Raw genomic sequence first — 20,115 nt, 5'->3', positions numbered from 1 at the left:
GGTGCACTGCTTATCAGAAATTCAATTTTTATTTTGAACACTTTCCTTCCTTTAAGATCTTTGTTACTTTAATTTCAAAAACATGTTTTAAGCTCTTTAAAACAAAGTGTTTCTTAGTTTCTTTTGTTTTTATAAGAGCTTCACATATCTAAATGATATTTGGTTTTGAAGTACTTACAACAGTTCTTCTAATTATGGTCTTCTTAAATCCTTCAGCCTCCTTCAGCCTTTTGAGGTTCACTTTTGACTTTGAGTTTGCTTGCCCTTAAGCTTCTTCATTTGTTATTCATTGCCTTCAATATTCTGAGGCGCTTTCACTAGATTAACATTGAGCTTCAATTTATCAACCTTGAGAGTTCTTTTACCTAAAACACATCACTTAACATTATATGTTAAAGTGCTCTTCATTTTTGTTATCATCAAAACAGGATTGAAAAGAGAAGAAGAAGAGGATGAGGAAGAAAATGATGCACCATATGATGCTGCAAATGAAGCGGGTGAAGATGTGCTAAGTAGTGAGGATGATGAGAATGCGCAGCTAAGTGTGATGAGACGCCTTATGGTAATGCCTAGGGGAGAGGAAGATTGGCGTCCTACTTCTATTTTCAACACTTATATCAAGTGTGGGAGTAAAAGCTGCAAGATGATCATAGATGGTGGGAGCTGTATAAATGTGATTTCAAAGTTAGCAGCTGAAAAGTTGAGATTAAAAACAGAGCCTCATCCCAACCCATATAATGTTGCATGGGTCAATGCCAGTAAGCCATAGGTGTTTAGTCCCCATTAAAATTGGAGAGTATGAGGACCAAATTTGGTGTGACGTGCTGCCTATGAACGTTGCTCATATTCAATTTGGGAGACCTTGGCTATTTGACATGGATGTCTCACATAATGGGCGTGCCAACACCTACTTTTTAAGTGTAATGGCAAAAGAATTATTCTCAGTCCACTTGAGCCCAAGAGTGGAAAAAGCAAGAAGAAAGAGGAGACGAAAGGAAAACAAGTTGGTCAACCCTTACATATTCTAAACAAGAAGGACTTTGAGTTTGAGAGTCAAGAAACTCAGGTCGTTTATGTGGTTATTGCCAAGGAAGCAGAGCAGAAAAGTCTTGAACATGAGACACCTCCAGAAGTATTCCCTATACTTTCTGAGTTTGAAGATGTCATTTTTGAGCCACTGAGTGAGTTGCCTTCGATGAGAGATATTCAACATGTTGTTGATCTTGTTCCTGGTTCATCTCTACCTAATTTGCCACATTATAGAATGAACCCAAAGGAACATGACGAGCTAAAGAGGCAAGTGGATGAACTAAGGGAAAAGGGTTTTATTCAGGAGAGCATGAGTCAATGTGCATGTCCTGCCTTTCTCACTCCCAAAAAGGATGGCATCTGGAGGATGTGCATTGATAGTAGAGCTATCAACAAGATCACCGTCAAGTATCGATTTCCCATACCTAGACTTGACGACATGCTTGATCAGATGGTGGAATCCAAAATATTTTCCAAGATAGATCTTAAAAGTGGATACCATCATATTAGAATCTGACCAAGGGATGAGTGGAAAACTGCTTTCAAGACAAAGGATGGGTTATATGAGTGGTTAGTGATGCCCTTCGGCTTAACTAACGCACCAAGCACTTTCATGAGAGTTATGACCCAACTTTTAAGACCTTTCATTGGGCACTTCCTAGTAGTCTACTTTGATGATATCTTGATCTATAGTCAGACTAGGGAGGATCACCTTCTCCACTTAAGGAGCGTCTTTGAGGTCCTAAGAGAATAGAAAATGTATGCAAACCTAAAGAAGTGTGTCTTTATGACCACACAAGTCATCTTCTTAGGGTTTCTAGTCTCTGAGAAGGGAGTTTCCGTTGACCCTGAAAAGGTCAAAGCCATCAGGGATTGGCCCACTCCTAAAAACATTCATGAGGCAAGGAGTTTTCATGGGTTAGCCACATTCTATAGAAGGTTCATTAAAAACTTCAGCACTATCATGGCTCCTATTACAAACTCTCTCAAGAAAGGTGATTTTTCATGGTCAAAATCTGCAACTAAAGCTTTTTTGGATATTAAGGATATGATGACTAGAGCACCAGTGTTACGTCTCCCCAATTTTCAAAAACTATTTGAGGTTGCATGTGATGCATCGGGAGTTGGCATAGGAGGAGTGCTTAGTCAAGAAGGTCACCCAATTGCCTTCTTCAGTGAGAAGTTGAATGAGGCAAAACAGAGATATTCCACTTATGACAAAGAGTTTTATGCTGTAGTGCAGTCATTGCGACATTGGAGACATTACCTTCTTCCCCAGGAGTTTGTTTTATACTCTGACCACCAGGCCCTTAGGTATTTGCATACTCAAAGGAAGTTGGGGCATAAACACATTGAGTACATACAACAATTCACCTTTGTGCTCAAATACCGAGCTGGTGTTAAGAACAAAGCAGCTGATGCTTTGAGTCGGGTCGTAGCCACATTACAGACACTTCATATTAAGGTTATTGGCTTCGAAAGCATCAAGCATGAATACCCTCAGTGTCATGACTTTTCTGATATATTCTCTGATATGCTTCAGGGTACTTCTATTACTCACCCTGAGTTTGTCATTCATGATGGGTTCCTCTTCAAGGGAATGAGATTGTGCATCCCATCCACGTCTTTACGTGACCAGTTGATTGAAGAGTTACATGTGGGGGGCGCCGTAGGTCATTTTGGTAGGGACAAGACAATTGCTATGGTAGAAGATAGGTTTTATTGGCCTAGTATCAAGAGGGATGTTGCCAAAATTGTTTCCCACTGCCGCACATGTTAGACAGCTAAGGTTAGGAAACAACACACTGGGTTATACACTCCATTACCAGTACCAAACGTACCTTGGCAAGACATTAGCATGGACTTTGTGCTAGGACTCCCTAGGATTGTGAGGGGAAATGATTTAGTATTTGTTGTTGTGGATAGATTTTCCAAGATGTCACATTTTATTCCATGCAACAAAACACATGATGCATCTAAAATTGCCACCATATTTTTTCGAGAGGTAGTGAGACTTCATGGTCTTCCTAAGACTATTGTTTCTGATAGAGATGTTAAATTTGTTAGCTACTTCTGGAAAACTTTGTGGGCAATGCTAGGTACCAAGCTCCAGTTCTCAAGTGCATACCATCCCCAGACCGATGGACAAACTGAAGTGGTAAATAGGAGCCTTGGTGACCTACTGTGCTGCTTGGTTGGAGAGCATATCACCACATGGGATTTATGTCTTCCTATGGCAGAGTTTGCATTCAATAGCTCAGTGAATAGGACCACAGGACTTAGCCCTTTTCAGATCGTCATTGGTTATAGTCCTAGGAAGCCTATAGACCTCATTCCATTGCCACCAGAGTCTAGAGTTAGCGAGTCAACTAATACTTTTGGAAAACACATACATGACTTACACTCTGAGATCAGAATGAAAATTAATTTGAGCAATGAACATTATAAATCTATTGCTAACATACATCGCAGGTTGCAAGAATTTTCAAAAGGTGATATGGTTATGGTTCGAATTCGTCCTGAACGAATTCCTTTAGGAAGGGTAAGAAAGCTTCATACTAAAAAGATGGGACCATTTAAAGTCCTAAAGAAAATAAGCTCTAATGCATACATGTTAGATATTCCTCTTGATTATGGCATAAGCAATGTATTTAATGTTGAGGATCTAACCCCTTTTCTTGAAACCAATTCTTTTTTAGAGCCTAGCCATACTAACCCTGCAGGTGATCTTTCCCCATTTATAGACACAGATACTATGAAAGAGCCAAAATTGCCTTTGCCACCACCATTAATTCCACCCAAGAAACCTGAGCAAATTGAAAAAATTTTGGATGATAAAACAACACACACACGGGCTAGATCATATAAAAAATTTTTGGTCATATGGAAAGGCAAGCCCCTATCAGAACGAAGTTGGATCTTAAAGGAAGAAGTTCTGCGCCTCAACCCAAAACTATACACCGAGTATCTTCAACAAAATTCTTTGGGGAAGAATTCTTCTCAGCCAAGGAGAGATGATGGGGATCAACATTCCCCAAACATAACATTCGCTAAGATGGTGTCACGTGGATGCATTCGCTGGGATGAAGGCAACTGTGCACCTGTACAAGAAAATGCATAACTTCATCTACAGAGGCCCAAATAACCTGATTCCAATTGGGCTAGAAAGAAGACTCCCATACCTTTCTTTGGGTGTAGGGAAAACCATGAAATTCAAATTTTGTACGGCTTGGCAGCCCAATAACAGTAGGCATTCGTCCAGAAATTCTACATCACATGGACAGCTGCACACCTCTCACCAAATATGCCATAACTTTCCTAAGAAAAGTCCAAATGGAGTGGTTCAAAGTGTGTTGCAAAGAAGACTTCCATATATTTAATTTGGTATATGGTAGGTGAACTAATTCAAAGTATGAAACGTCTAGATGGCCGAAGAATGAGACTATTTGTTTTGAAAATTTTACATTTTTGACTTTTTGGTTTCATTTTATCATTTTCCATTCAAAGCTTGTTATATTTTATTTACTTATGGTTGGAGGGTTGTTACAACATCTCTATATATAGCTTGGCATGTAAGTTATTAGGGACATCAAGTATTTTGAATTGAATCAAGATTTATTGCCTTGTGCTTAAGCTTTAAGCTTGTTCCCTCTTTGTGAGTGAGTGGTGAGAGACCACATCCCTTCTCCTTTGGAGATTGAGTGGTGAGAGGCCATGAGATTATCATTATCCATTTTCCATATTACCATTACAGTAGCTATTTTGTGAGATTAGTACTTCAACAGTCAAGAAGATCAATCACAACCCCAAGAAAAGCCGAGAATCACCATTCGAGATATCGAGCAAGGTTCGAGTGTGTTGTGTTCATCATTCCGAATAATTTCAGTAAGCTCATTTCAATTACTTCCAAAATAACTCCTAAATAGCCAATATGATATTTACCTTCCATTAGCCTTTTCAAAATATCCATTGCATGTCTTTGAATAATATCTGCAGACAAACTCTTCAAAGTCCAAAAGATTTTCATACTTGAATGCTTGATTGTGTCTTATTCTAAGGATATATAATTTGCATGTTTAGGATTAATTCTAAGGCTTGAATTTACCATCTTTAAAGTAATTATCTTATCCTACTTGATTAGGTCCTTAAGGACAAGTCTACATGAATCCTATAACTTTTTGAATTTTCCACAACCTATAATTCTCGCATATAATTTATATTGGTCATTGCGGTTAATTAAATTCCCATCTTAAAGTGTATCTGGTGTGTGCATTTGTGAGAGGGTCTTTGGTAGGACTAGGGTTCCTAGGATTGTCCTACATCAGCATCTCCATCTTCAACCATCATGTTCTTGTTACACTATCCATGGATTTTTTATCATTTTAGTAGAGGAGGATTTTTGGCTATGAATTAGAGATTCTACGGCAGGCAAACCAAGATAAGAAAACATTAGGAAAATGTAAAAGAATATGATCGAATTCTGAGACAAAAGATAATATGTGTCTCTAATGGTACAAAATAAAAAAATAAAGAATCTATACAAGTTTTAATGAACATTAAAATTAAATTTCATGTCTCATAAAACTTCTCCACCTCATTTACTTCTATTACAAACTCAAGAAAAGAGCACATGAAGAATACTTGCATACATGGTACATAAGACTAACCTATACTTGTAGTAATCTAAACACGCAATGAGCACTGCCTCACAAACATGTAATAAACAAATGTCAATACACTCAAATTCACTCCTAGCACATGGATTGAACACAATGGGCATTACCTCACTCATATATAACTAAACAAATGGCAACTACTCTTAAATTCACTCCAAACACATGGAAAAATCCACCCCATGCCATTTTATACTAGTATTAAATCTTTTAACCATTTTTGATCTTCCAATCCTTTAACTCATATAAATTTAGCACTATATTTTTACATAAAAACCAAATAGTAAATTAGATATGTGACTACGCCAACTACAAGCATCAAAGAGTAAATTCATAATCAAATCTTTGTTTGTGTTGTGAAATTCTAAAAAAAAAAAATGCACAGATGATGTATATATCAATGTTTAATTCAAAATAAGAATCCCGATAGCCATTTCAAGAAGATGGGTATAATTAAAGCCTATCAAGTTTGTGCAATGCCCATATTCTAATTGAAAATATCTGTGATTGATGTGCAAGAGTTTTACAAATCAGGGATTGTATAGATTTTTCCAAGATAAAGAAGCTAGTGTGGCTGGGTTCGTTCAGTTTGATAATGGAGTCTTGTTTTGGGATGTAAGTTTCTTTACGGGTGTTAATTATTTTTTAATCACAAGAAAAGCAAAACGCAACAATATCTATATAGAACCATGCATTTAGAAGCAGTTATTAGGCATAACCACATGCGCCAAGTTAACATCATATTATAGTATAAGTATGAAGAAATGCACAAAATAAAAAACATGAAAGTTGGAAACCTACTTCCATAAAATAAAAAACTTGTATGTTATATCATTAGCAGCCTTGAAGGATTTTGTCACCCCACCCATAAAATAGATAACATGCATAAGCAAAGTGGGTTGGTAGAAAAAAAAAAAAAAAACCCATTAACATACTATAATTTGTGCGTGCGAGGTCTTTCACAAGGTTTCAACTCTGACCAGCTAGTATTTTGGAAACAATACAACCCACAAGTATTTCCAATAATCTCATCCACTGTGATAACATCTAGCCCATAAAGCTTGATATGCACCTTTATTAGTAATTAGAAACTAAGAATGTACCAAATTTTTGGATCTTTCTGCCTTTCAAACCCTAAAAATAAATCCAACACAGTTGAAAAAGCTATTGCAGCTGTCATTCATATTGATAAACTCTCCAATTAAACTGCCAATTGGAAACATAATATTAGGAATGCAACTGCCATTCATATTCAGTCTCTCCACTTCCATTGCTAAAAATTTAATTTCAAATTCTATTAAAGAAACAAATGTAGAGCCTCAGCTCTGCGACATTCAAGCATCAAAAAGTAACCAAATTGTGCAAAAAAATCGCAATGATCAAGAAAAAATATCTAAGATTAGAAATCGCGATTAAAAAGCTAGATTACGAACATATCACCTGCGACTCGAAGCAAATGAGATGTGAACCAACTTTTTCGTTGATTGAAAGAAATCATGCGAAAAAGTAGAAAGCAACAACAAAATCTGATATAAAAAAATTACGAATATATAATTTATGAATTTAGATTTCAGACATCGCTCACAAGTGGGGCAAATCAGAAAAGAGAAATGAGAAATGTGATCAACTGTGTGAGAACAGTGAAGGAGAGAGTTTGTTGAGGACTCGAGTCAGTGTGACGTACCGGAGAGTCAGCGAGAGGAGAACGACGGAATAGCTAAAGTTTGAAGAACCTTAAAGCTTTGTTAGCTTTGGTGTAATCCCAAGAGGGGGGTGAATTGGTATTTAAAATTTATTGCCTTAGGTCAATCCACTAACAATAGTATTACACAAGCCTAAGGTCAATCTAGTGCATGAAAAATAAATCAATGTAAATATACAATGGAATTTAAACTACAATAAACGTTTAACGAAGCATACACAATAAAGTAGTAAAGGAAACGACACCCAGAAATGTTATCGAGGTTCAGCCAAATTGCCTACATCCCTACCTTGGACAACAAGTACAAGGATTACCACTATAGGCTCACTTAACGGGTGGAGCGGCACCTAAACAACCAGGTCAATTCAAGGGGATGACCTTAACTGACACGCCTTAACAAGATGACGCACCTAACTTTCCTAACCGGGTCTAAGCCAATCCAGGACTATACCACAGGGCTAGTCTCCCTTTTCAGGCACGTAACTGGAAATACAATAGATTTGAAATACAATCAAATGGTACAGTGATTGTGCTTTCGTGTAAAGCATATATGTACCCAATACGCACAGTATAACTAATGCACTACTAAAAGATACGATATGATAAGCTCAGTGTAGTCTAAGTGTCTACTCTTAAATATTTATGCAAATATAGCAATCAGTGGGTGAGAGTGTAAATGATAGGATCTTTGTGTCAAAATAATATTTCAATCATAATGCACCAACAAAGATCACGAGCACACTTCAAATATCTCAACAAATAATATTTCTAAATATAAACCATAAGAGATATTTAAAAATGGTTTGAAAAATATTTATTTGATCTTTGTAATAAAAGGATAATCTCAATCAAAAAGTGTAGCAACAAAGATCTTTTAGCATAAGAAAATATCTCAAAATAGATTTCTCAAAGATACGCATAAGAGATATTTTTGAAAATGATGTATAGTATTTTTGCAACAAAAACACAATATGAACTCTTGAGTATTGCAATGAGAATGCAAAACTCAGAAGCCCAAAGAAGTTTTCCTACGGAAGACTTATTTATGAAGCCCCCTAGGAGAACTTGCAGCTTGCTTTCTATGAAATATAAATCTCAAATAGAACAACCAAGAAAGAGTTTAAGCTTGGTGAGATAAGCACAAGAATACTCTTACAAAGAGGTATTTGCAATATGAATGAGTAAGAGTGGGAGTTTAAAGCTTGAATGTGAAATATAGACTTTTTGAGATTGAGAGGATATTGGCTAATTATATTTGCTAACCTCATGCTAATTATTCCAAATGAGGGGGTATATATAGACAACCCTTAAAATATAAGCGTTAAGGACACATATGAAATTATTAGGAAAGTTTTAATATATTTTAACCAAGTTAACTCCGTTTAAAAATATTAACCACGGTAAAAATTAAGTCCAACCCGAGAGCTTTGGTCGACCAGAAACATTTTCGGTCGACCCAAGTTCATATGGTTCGGTCGACCAGGACAAAAATGAATTGGGGACTCGGTCGACCAGACACATGTGTCGAGGGAAAAATTACCGAGGTTCGGTCAACCAAGGGGAAATGAACTATGGTCTTGGTTGACTAGAAAGGGCAATTTTTTCAATTAAGGCAGTTCGGTCAATCGACAGTTTTTGAACTGGAAAGTTCGTTCGACCAGGTAGTTGGGACATCTCCCGAGGACCTTCGGTCGACCAGATCGTTGGAGAACATTTTGGGCTCAGTCGACCAGGTGGTCAACAAGTTGACTCAAAGGGAGTTCGGTCAACTAGGCATAAATGAACTATATAAGTTCGGTCAACTAGACTGTGGTCAAACTGTCGACCTGGTCCGGGTTTAGTCGACTGGGTGTATTTGTATATAGAAGTAAGGTCGATCAAAAGTACCTATTTAAAGCATTTCAGTTCTGTTTAAGCATGCAAACACCCTATTCAAATGACCATTCATATATAAGCATGAGTGAGTGTCCTGAGGTCTTTTCTAGGTCCTTTTTAGATTGAGAACACCGAAAATATCCGGTGTCGGTCGACCTTCCCTAAGGTCTATCTATGGTCTTGAGCTTATCCATCCTACCATGCAGGTAAGACATTAATTATTACACACCATGTTCCCTAAATTACTATTACAGACCCAAATAATATAAATTACAACAAGAAAAAGTTCTTCAGGGTCTTCAGTCTTCAAGTTTTCACGTGCCATCAAATGATCTTGTTACTATGAACCTGCACACAAACATGACAGACATCAAATACCAGAGTATTTGTCATAATCGAAACAGGGTATGACCCATAGGGTCGACACAAGCTTCGATCACAATCGTGAGGTCCTACGAGTCAGCCTTAGGCTGCAAGTCGGCAAGAGGAAAATGACGAGGCCGTGGCAAGAGGGTGTTGCTGGTGAGGGAAAGAGGGAAAGGAGGAGGATATTGGAGGGAAAGGAGGGAGATTGGGAAAAGGAGGGAGGATCAGGTGTCGTGGGCAATGGAGGAGGGAAAGGAGGGAGATTGAGGGAACCCGCGCTGGTTTTTCATTGGGAGACTATTAGTGATGAATCCTTTAAATTGTCACTAATAGTGTTAAATAAATCATTTTTTAAAAACAAAAACAAAAAACTATTAGTGACAGTTTCATAAACCATCCCTTCTAACAAATTATTAGCGGCGAACTTATTAAATTGTCACTAATAGTGTTAAATAAATTATTTTCATATTTTTTGAACAAAAAAAACTATTAGTGACGGTTTCTCAAACCGTCACTAATAACTAACTATTAGTGACTAATTCACTAAACTGTCACTAATAGTATTAAATAAATTATTTTTTTATTATTAAGACAATACTAATAGTGATGGTTACTTAATCGTCACTAATAAGATACTTTTAGTGACACATTCAATTCGTCACTAATACCCTAAGAAACATCGCTAATATTTTCCTGTGATAATTTCTGCACAAAAAATTGTTTCCCGTGATAGTTTGAGCAAAAAAAATCGATTTTTAGTGACAAAAGTATTAGTGATAGTTTTAAAACTGTCACTAATAGTATCGTATTAGTAATGGTTGCTAAAACTGTCACTAATGCTTATACTATTAGTGATGGTTCTTAAAAGCCGTCACTAATACCACTTTTAGCGACAAAATTGAATTCGTCACTAATACTTTCGTCATTAAAAACTAGTTTTTTTGTGCTGTATATTATATTTACATGCATCTTTATATTTTGCATGTATTATTTTTTAAATAAAAGTAAAAATTTATCAAAAATTTATTTTTTAAAATTATTTTTATACAAAGAGCATATGAATACAATACAAAAGTCATGTCTTATTTTATAATAGCATTATCGATTTTATGACTGATTTAATCCATTAGTCCATTTGGTTTGACCAACCCAGTGGTCTTACAAGGTTGATCACTGGTCCGTCTAGTTTGGAGTAGGTATATATTTTTCATTCTTTTGCATTTTTGTTTCTCTTTTTTTCTTTCTTCTGCTCATCCTTCATTTTCTTTCCTTTCATAGTCAGTTAGGACAATCATTACATCTCTTTTGTTGTCTTCATGCCTCCAATGGGAATTAAACTCAAATAGGAGTCCATGAACTAAATCTATCTCTAGGGGTGGCTCAGTCTTCACATCTTGAGTAGGCTACAAAACCTAAGTTTTTATCTCCCCACTTGATGTCACCTCTAGGCTAGAAAATGAAATAATGAAGTCTAGTATTCAAAGAATATCCTAAAAAAGGAAAGTTGAGTTTCAAAAACTTAGAGTTTGATGTCAAAACTGACCAGAATGATGCACGACTCAATAGTTCCTCATAAGGTGTCATAATCTCTACGGTTGCTCTCTTAGTGCTCTCAAGGAACCCTAAGTGTTACAAATCATATGTAAGTGCATTTTAGCCTCATGAGATACCGTGTAAATACCAGATTTTACACCACCATATTATCACGAATGAGTCATTAGTCAAATATCCTAAAGTTTACAAGTATATTTGGATGAACTTATGTAAGACTAACACACAAGCAACTCGCTACTTCATTAGTGAGCATAATGAAATCATATAACTGATAAGCCTGTGCATATAACATGTAAGTGATATGAAAGTATGTGAGGAGTATACTTGATGCTTACATGGTGTAAAATAAACAATGTTCATTGAAATTTTAAAATTTTTCATTTTAGTGCTTAAACATATCCTGTAGTGTTTATCTAACCCCTACCCCCAACTTAAAACTTCAGTGTCCTCACTAAAGTGTGGAAAAAGAGAACCTGGTGTGCATGGGAGTAAACACTGCATGGTGCACTGAAGATCAAATGGTGTACCTACAACAACACATATAATGGCAGAAACCATTTGCATGCAATACTACACTATAGCACAAAGACCAGTCGACCAAAAACACCATTGTTGGCCTTATAAGGCTTAAAATCTTGTTATCTTGTTTTGATGCTAACAAACAAGTGAAATTTAATGTATTTGTGTGAGTAATGATATTTCAGGGTTCATATATGAGAAAGCAAGGTCAAAGTGCTCACAAGGATCAAATGAAGCTTAAAAGAGTCAAAGCATGGATTTAAAGATCAAAGCATGGATTTAAAGATGATATATTAAACCTTGAAGAAATTGAGGACATGAATGAGTTGTTGAAAGCCAAGGAATATTAAAGTCAAAAGAGCCAAAGAAAGGCAAAGTGAGAAAGCTCAAAGAATATGGAAGCTTGAAGAAAAGATGAACTCAATCCAAGGACAAAGCATGAAAACTCAAGAACCTAGAATGTTAATGTCTTAGAAGTCTCATGTAAGTGCTTTATTGTTTAAAATATCATTTGAAATATTTTGAAGCTCTTAGGTTAACTTCTTGGACCTAGATACCTTTTAAAATAATTGGAAAATATTTTTATAAGGTCAAAAATTATTTTAAAAGGGTTAGAATCATTTTTGGAATGAAAAGCACCAAAAAGAGTTCTTCCAAATGCTGTCAGTTTGTGAATTTTTCTCTATCACGATCTCATTGTTTTAAAATGTGTTCAATATGAAAGTTTTAGGATTTTATCTTATCTTTCTTTTTAAACTAATAACACCTAATTTGGATTTATACAGAAAAAGTTATGGTGAAAGCACTAAAGTGGGATCACTATTGTCAGACATCTGAACACTGTTCATGGGAGGGATTTCAGATGACTGAACAAACGACCTCAGACGTCTGAAGATTAAGTTCAGATGTCTGAAGATTTTTTGGATAGAATATAAAGAAGGTAGTAGTAGTTCAGACTTCTGAACTCGCGATTTCAAATATCTGAACTCGCGACTTCAGACGTCTGAACATTGTTCAATAGGCAAATTTTTAAATTCTAATTTTTAAAAATATAGCCGTTTTGAGCTCCAATTTTTCTAACAACTTGGGAAACTCTCTAAGGAAACTTTTGCAACATGGAAACAAGTTTGAAAGCCTATAAATACATGGTTTGGAAAATCAAAATACATCCAAGAATTGAAAAATCTGTTTGTAAAACTGAAAGCACTCTTGTTCTTCTAAAGCTCTTTTGTTCACTCATTGCAAAACTCTTTTGCTAAAATATTCTGAAGTGCTAATCATTCCTCCGCTGAATTCCTACTGCTAATCCTCATCTAAGAAGGAAATTGGTGAATTCTACACTTAAGCTTCATTGTATTTCATATTGATATTTTACATTCATGTATATAGTACTGAAATTGTACTAACTTGCTCTTTGAGAGAGTATACTTGTACGCAGATCTTATCTTGTGTTACTTGTAGTTCTTTGATGTTACAAGGATTGTTTGGATCGTTGGCTAAGCAAGGGTACATTTCTTAGAGAGGTGGGCTCTAGCCTAAAGGAGTGACCGAACGAGGGGACATCATTTGGAGAGGCCGGCTCTAGCCTAGTGAAGGAGTGTTTGAGCGTGGGGTATCGCTTGTAATCAGGTTTTGTTCCACCCATCAATGGAACAGGTTTAGTCAATCCTTTGGTGGTTTTCAAAAGACGAGGACGTAGGCTGGATATAAGCCAAACCTCGTAAAAATCCCCGTCTGACTCTCTCTTTCCCTATTCTTTATTTTCAGTGCATATTTAAATTGCGTGGATGATTTAAATTTGAAAATCATATAAACTACGTATATTTAGAAATCAAACAAGCTTAAGGTTTAATTTTGATCTGGGTTGTGGAAACCGAAAGGGAGTACGTTGGTTACACCATATCTTGCGGAAACCTTACTGGAGTACGTTACTTGGTTAACATCCCAAAGAAAAATTTACCAAGAGTTTATTTGAGTTCTAAATATTTGGAAAGAGTGATTTGATTCATCTATACAGGGCTTTACATCAGCAAGCATAAATTCTCATTCACTACAGGGCTTGGTTCAAATTTGGAAAATATAAACAAACAACCGCCTTGAGTTGTTATATTACATAAGTGTTGTGTATTGGCTTGTTTGTTTACTTTCTAATTATAGTTGATTTGTTTGGTTGAATGATTGGATGTTTGTATGGTTAATGATTAAATAAAGAAACTAAGTTCTTGAGTGCTTAACAAATTAAACAAATAGGTCACAAATTGGTTAAAAGAAATAAAATAAGTTTAAGAATTCTAAAAAGGAATTAAAAGAAATTTTTAAAAGCCAATTCACCCCCCCCCCCTCTTGGAAAGCTATTCCTAATTTCAACCATGTCATTTCACTACTGAAAAAAAGGTAGTACAATATGTAGACAAAGTTACAATTGCAAGGGAGTACCATAGAATCATGGTAAACCATATCAAAAAAATAAAATACAATAAAAATAGCAGACACAGTGATTTCACAACATGATTCTGAAGGCAACTTGTAGGCTGAGTCTAATTTGAAATCATAAAGGATGAATGAGTGAGTCGAGCAACACCCACCGTCAGAGGAAGCAACCACTGCCCTGACTATTGTTCTGAGGAGCTCCACCATAACACCCTAAATCATTGGAACCAAGGTGGTGGCTAGCATGTGAGTCGAGGGTGGCACCGGAGAACATGTTGGAGTCGCCTATGGAGGTCGCATCCTTTGCGTCGTCGGTTCAGCTCTCAAGTGTCATCGTGCCTCTGTACAGGTAATTCCTTCTTTTGATGTCGGCGACTTCGTGGGGTTCTCCATGAGGACTGGCCATGCTCCACTTTAATCTTCGTCCCAGAGCGGAGCTCCATTTAGATGAGAGAGTATGGAGGATGGAGGAGTATAGGTGTGTAGGGAGATACAACGCTAAACCCTAGACAGGGAGCATGGTGAGGGGATGTTGGATGGCCAGAGGAATATCAGTGGTTCAGAGGTGACGATCGGGGATCTTGCGACAAATATGGGGAGAGGGCGATGAGGGTTGATAAGAAGGCAACAATGACGGGAATTTAAGATTTAGGTGTGAAACCAGATTTTAAATGAGTTCTGACCTTCCCAATCAGGTAGCTTCCAACCGACAGTGCTAGTTGTAGACATGGGCAAACTTCTTGGTATTTTCAATTCTCAATGGAGTTCAGGGACTGGACCAAGTCACCCGTGTGCATGCTGGTCACCCCCTTTTGTCGCATCCCCAACTTATCCCAAAGCTTACTCTAAAGATTCTAAACCCTAATTACCCTAAAATGTACAATATAAGGACTCAAAAAAAAAAAAAAAATTTCTCGATTGTCTCCCTAAAGTGCTAAGTTTACCATCTTCAGCCAAACGCATCGATGCTCATATTGAACTCAACCTGGTTCGAAGTTAAAGTTGTCCTTTTCTTTTTCCATGGCATAATATATTTTTCCCATCCCTAACTTATCCTCTGGACTAGAGTCCGCATCAAAAGAATGCTCATAATAGTCCTCTAAATCAGAGGTGGGGGGGCATTCAGGCTGAAGTGCACTATCCAAAGGGTCCTTTCATAGAATTGAGGGAGCCACTTCCCTAATAATTTTATCAAGCAAGTTTTCGTCTACAACTTGGATGACTTTAAGGGGATGTCGAGAAGCATTAAATGTATCCAATCTAAGTTGCTTATGGCCCAAGAAGATATCCATAATCCCTGACCTGCATTGAATGCGGGCATAAGCCATGGCTAAGAATCGTCGTCTCAAAAGGACAGGGATCAAATTCGTTGAAGGCTCCATATCTAAGATAATGAAATCTACAAGGTAGTGAAACTTTTCCACCTTGACTATCACATCCTCTACAACACCCATGGGGTTTCTTTAGAGATCAATCATCAAGACAAAATGTGATCGAGGTGGGTTGCAGCATCCCAGGGTTAAGTTGTTGGTAGGTTGAGTACAAGAGGATGTTCACACTCGCCCCTAAATCTAAAATTGCCCCATCAATGGCATGATCATGAATTACACATGAGATAGTGGGTAAGCCGGGATTTTTTAGCTTAGGAACGAAATTTCGTAATCATTGAACTTATGCGGCTGACCTACTTAACTAATTTGTCTATATGCACCCTCAACTCTTGTTCCTACGTTGATAAGTCCTTAAGGAACTTGGTGAATGTTGGCAATTGCTTGATATCATCTAAGAGAGACTCTTCAACCCTTACTTGTTTGCACATGTCCTGAATGGACTTTGTGGAGGCCTCTTTCCTAAATTTGGAAGCTACAAGAGGGGCTGTAGGAGGTGCTACTAAAGGGACATGAAATGCCATATGAGGGGTGAAGTAAGGTTTGGTCCTACTAGGGACAGGTTTCGGATTATGGGGCTTATGTGCTAAATTAGAGGAAGATAGGGTGCAAGAATCAGCATTGGGTACTACCCTCTTTTCTTCCTCATTCTCTCTCTCACTCAATTGCTCCTCGATTTCATTATCTATCATCCTACCAATTTGGAGGGTGGTCACTGCCTGGGCCTGCTCAAGATATGATAAGGGACCAACGTTCGGTTCACATTCTACCCCATATTGTCCGTTAGGGTTCACTAAAGGCTGACTCGGCAGTTTTCCTTTGTCTCTTCGACTCAAAGAAGTAGCTAGTTGCCCTAGGGTGGCTTCTACTTTCGCGCTGGACTAGGAGTGGGAATGAAAGAGTTTTCGATCTATTTAGCGATCTACCTCAATGCTTTTGAGGGCTTTCAGCACCATCTCCTGAAATGCATCATACTTAGGCTGAGGGGGAGGCAGTTGTTGAAAGGTTGAGGATCTAGGGGCTGAATTAAGATGATTTTGAAAATTTTGGTATGGGAGAGGAGGTGGAGCATTAGGGGCTTGCGGAGGTCTTTGGGATTGAAAACCCAAAGCTTGCGACCTCTAGGAGAAGTTAGGATGTTGTTTCCACCCAAGATTGTAGGTAATGGAGTAGGGGTCATTAGACGGCCTATCATACCAGTTGTGGGTGCCCTTCACTTCATTCTGCACAAGCTCAGGTTGGAAAGGTGCATGTGGGCAATTATAGCATGTATGGGAAAGGTCAAAGCATATTGCACATACCTCTACACAAGCCATTTTCAATGATTGCGGTCCTAAGGACAAGCATTGGTTGAGCTTTTTGGATATGGACTATAGGGTTGGGGTTAGGTCATAGCTTGTGGCTAACTCATAAACTCCCTTAGGTTGGGAAGTGGATGGGTTGAGGGGTTTACGAGCAGCAGTAGTGTGCTGTTGAGAATTTTTTGCAAGATTCTCGAAGAGAACCTATGCCTCATTCTCGGGCTTTGTAAGGAAAGTACCTCCATACGAGGCATCTACCATGGACCTATCTCTCTCAGATAACCCTTCGCAAAAGGTCTACACTAATTTCTACTTGGGGACCTAATGATATAGGCATTTACGGGGCCGATCCCTAAAACGCTCCTAAGTCTCAAAGAAAAGTTCCCCATTTGTCTGTGTGAAACTCATGATTGCCCTTCGCAGTTAATTAGTCTTCCCAATGGGAAGTGCATTTTTAGGAATTCATGCTGCATAGTGACTCAGTTGATCACCGAGTTCGGTTCTAAGGACGTTAGCCAATATTTGGCCTTATCCTTTAGAGAGAACGGAAAGAGCCTAAGACAAAAGGCTTCATCACTAAAATTGGGTATATGGACGGTGGAGCAAATCTCTTAGAACTCATCTAGATGCTGATAAGGATTTTCAGTGGAGTTCCCATATGATAGAAGTCTTAAACTCAAATTGCATCGCCTAAACATCCAGGAACCGGATGCAAGACGGTGATGTGTATGCATTAGGCACAAAGTAATCCTTAAGAAGCCTAAGTGGTTGCTCACCCACAACAAGTAGGTGGGGAGCTCGGGGTTCTGGAAATTGATCTGCTAGAGCCGATGGATTTTGTTCGGCCATGACTTTTGGCTCAAACCACTTAGCAATCTTTGGATTGGAGGTGAGTTTCCTAAAATACCTATGAGATCTTTCAATCTCAAGATCAATAGGAACTATCTTAGGATCTCGAGAACGCAAACCAAACATACACACTTGAAGCACACAGAATTAAGACTTTAGAAATAGCAAACAAAAAATGAAAATAAATAAATAAGTAATTAAAAATAAAAGGAGAACAAATCAGAAAACAAGGCAACAATACTCTAAAATGGAAGTTGGCTCATAACCATAGCTAAATCCCGGCCAATGGTGCCAAAATTTGGTAGGTTTTCCAAGGTTTGGGTCCTTAACTACAAAAAATAAAATTTATAAAACCAAACTAATCCCAAGTTTAGCAGAAAGTGAGGTATTGGTGTCGATCCACAGACACTTAAAGTGCAATTATTAAACTACTTCCAGATTAGTTGACCATAGCCTTGTATACAAGAGAAGTAAAAGGTGGCATTTTGCAATGGGTGAAATCTAACCAACTAGTAGAAAGCAATTAAATGAAAGCATGTAAATTAACAACTACTGGAAAGCAAGTAAAATATATGTTACCCTACTCCTACAAAGTGATGATGAGGTCTGAATCAAACACCAGACGCCATGCCTCTAACTACGCTCCTTTAGGCTTCAATAGAAGTACTAACCCAAGAATCACAGGCCAAAGCGAGAGAGGGTCATTTGAGGGCACAGGGTAGCAAGGGTGCACCAACCATTTGGAGCACGATCGGGAATTGGAGTATACCCTGTCTCAACGATCACGAGCCCCTCCGTGAATCCGTAGCCAACTATTTCCCTCTGATTAAGATGTAGTTGTTCTTATCCTTATATATTTCCTTTCCATCACACACAGAGCAATAAATCAAAACAAGTAAATGGAAAGCAGTAAATTGAAAGCAAGAAAAAAGATAATCCCTTTAGTATTCAAAATGTCTGTCACTAACACCAGAAGGTACAAGAAAGTGATCATGCAATATACATGGAAAGTACATAAACGCCGCCGGTTGTCATAGGTCGTTGAACACTTCATGCACAAATTGAAACAAGAATTGAAATCTATTCTACTCCTACTCTAACTTGGCTCTCAATGACATCTTAGGTCTCTTACTAACCTAAGAAATGCTAAAGAGGAACCTAGAGCTCATGTTCGCAGTGAATACTTATAGACTGTAGGGTTTACAAAGTTTGTTTGTTAGTCTAGAAAAGTCTGCTGCAAATCTTGTGTAGAATATCATCACTGTTGACCAAGTCACCCCTATGCTTCCTTTCATTATGCCCAAGTCGATTCTCCCAGGAGAACAGGGATTTGAATCTTCAACATTTTTGACTCGGTCGTGCCATGGGGTCCTGCTAGTTGAGTTGATGGTCGAGGCTTGCAGGACCTCGAGCTTCAAGGAATCTCAGGAACTCGACATAGTCACCCTTCATAGTCTCTCCAGTTGAGCACTTTGTCGATACTCTTGGTATTTTTGGTTTCAGTCCTGCCTCGACATCTTAATGTGGTCACCCTAGAGAGTCTCTTGGCTGAAGACTTGGTCAATCCTTGCAGCAATTCTTCCTCAGTTTGAACCTTGGAGCCTGCGGATGAAGACTTGGTCGCCCCTTGTGTTGCTAGTCACACTGCTTGGTCGAGCAAAGTCTTCTTTTCCTTTGACAATCTAGAGTTTTAGGATTTTTGCTGAGCATCTGATTTGAGCTTGTGTATCCCAAATTCTACTTATATTTTCGTACACCTAATTCCTTGGTTTTAACCTGTTTTTCCTAAAAAGACCAACAAACCTTGCATAGCTCCGAACAATGATAACACCAGTGTTAGAATTGGTGTATTCCCAAGAGGGGGGTGAATTGGAATTTTAAAATTTATTTTCAAGGTTAAATGAGATAGTCGTATAATACAACCTAGGGACTTTCTATGCAATTCAAAATGCGCCAATAAAAATAATATGCGAAAATTTAAATCATGCACATCATTCACACCATAACATGCATATGCGGTAAATATAAAGTGCAAAAATATAAACAAGGCACACAATATGTTATCGGGGTTCGGCCAACTGTGCCTACGTCCCCGCCTCTAGCTTGCAAGCCCGAGGATTCTACTAAAAACTCACTTAACAGGTGGAGCGGCACCGATTACAACCAGGTCAATTTAAGGGGCTAACCTCAACCAACACGCCTTAATAGGATGGTGCACCTAGCTTTCCTAACCGGGTCTAAGTCAATCCAGGACTATTTACCAAGGCTAGTTTCCCTCTTCAGGACCGTGCCTAGAATACAACAAATTTGTTCACAATGAAATGGTATAGTGATTATGCTTTCATGTAAAGCAAATGTGTACCCAATCTACGCAATCACATACACCACCAAATGATATAATAAAGTAAGCTCAACGTGGTTTTAGACGT

At 37.8% G+C, this 20,115-nt stretch overlaps 1 non-coding gene across 1 annotated transcript; it reads left to right on the top strand.

Annotated features, from left to right (window-relative positions):
* The first annotated feature begins 17,156 nt into the window (after window positions 1–17,156).
* LOC131143590 (small nucleolar RNA R71) lies at window positions 17,157–17,262 on the top strand. The gene has a single exon (XR_009133575.1). It is a non-coding gene; the product is annotated as a small nucleolar RNA R71 (small nucleolar RNA).
* The last annotated feature ends 2,853 nt before the right edge of the window (window positions 17,263–20,115 follow it).

The sequence above is a fragment of the Malania oleifera genome, chromosome 11 (assembly GCF_029873635.1).
Source record: "Malania oleifera isolate guangnan ecotype guangnan chromosome 11, ASM2987363v1, whole genome shotgun sequence".
Taxonomy (NCBI): Eukaryota; Viridiplantae; Streptophyta; class Magnoliopsida; order Santalales; family Ximeniaceae; genus Malania; species Malania oleifera.
This window is presented reverse-complemented; position numbering and strand designations above follow the sequence as displayed.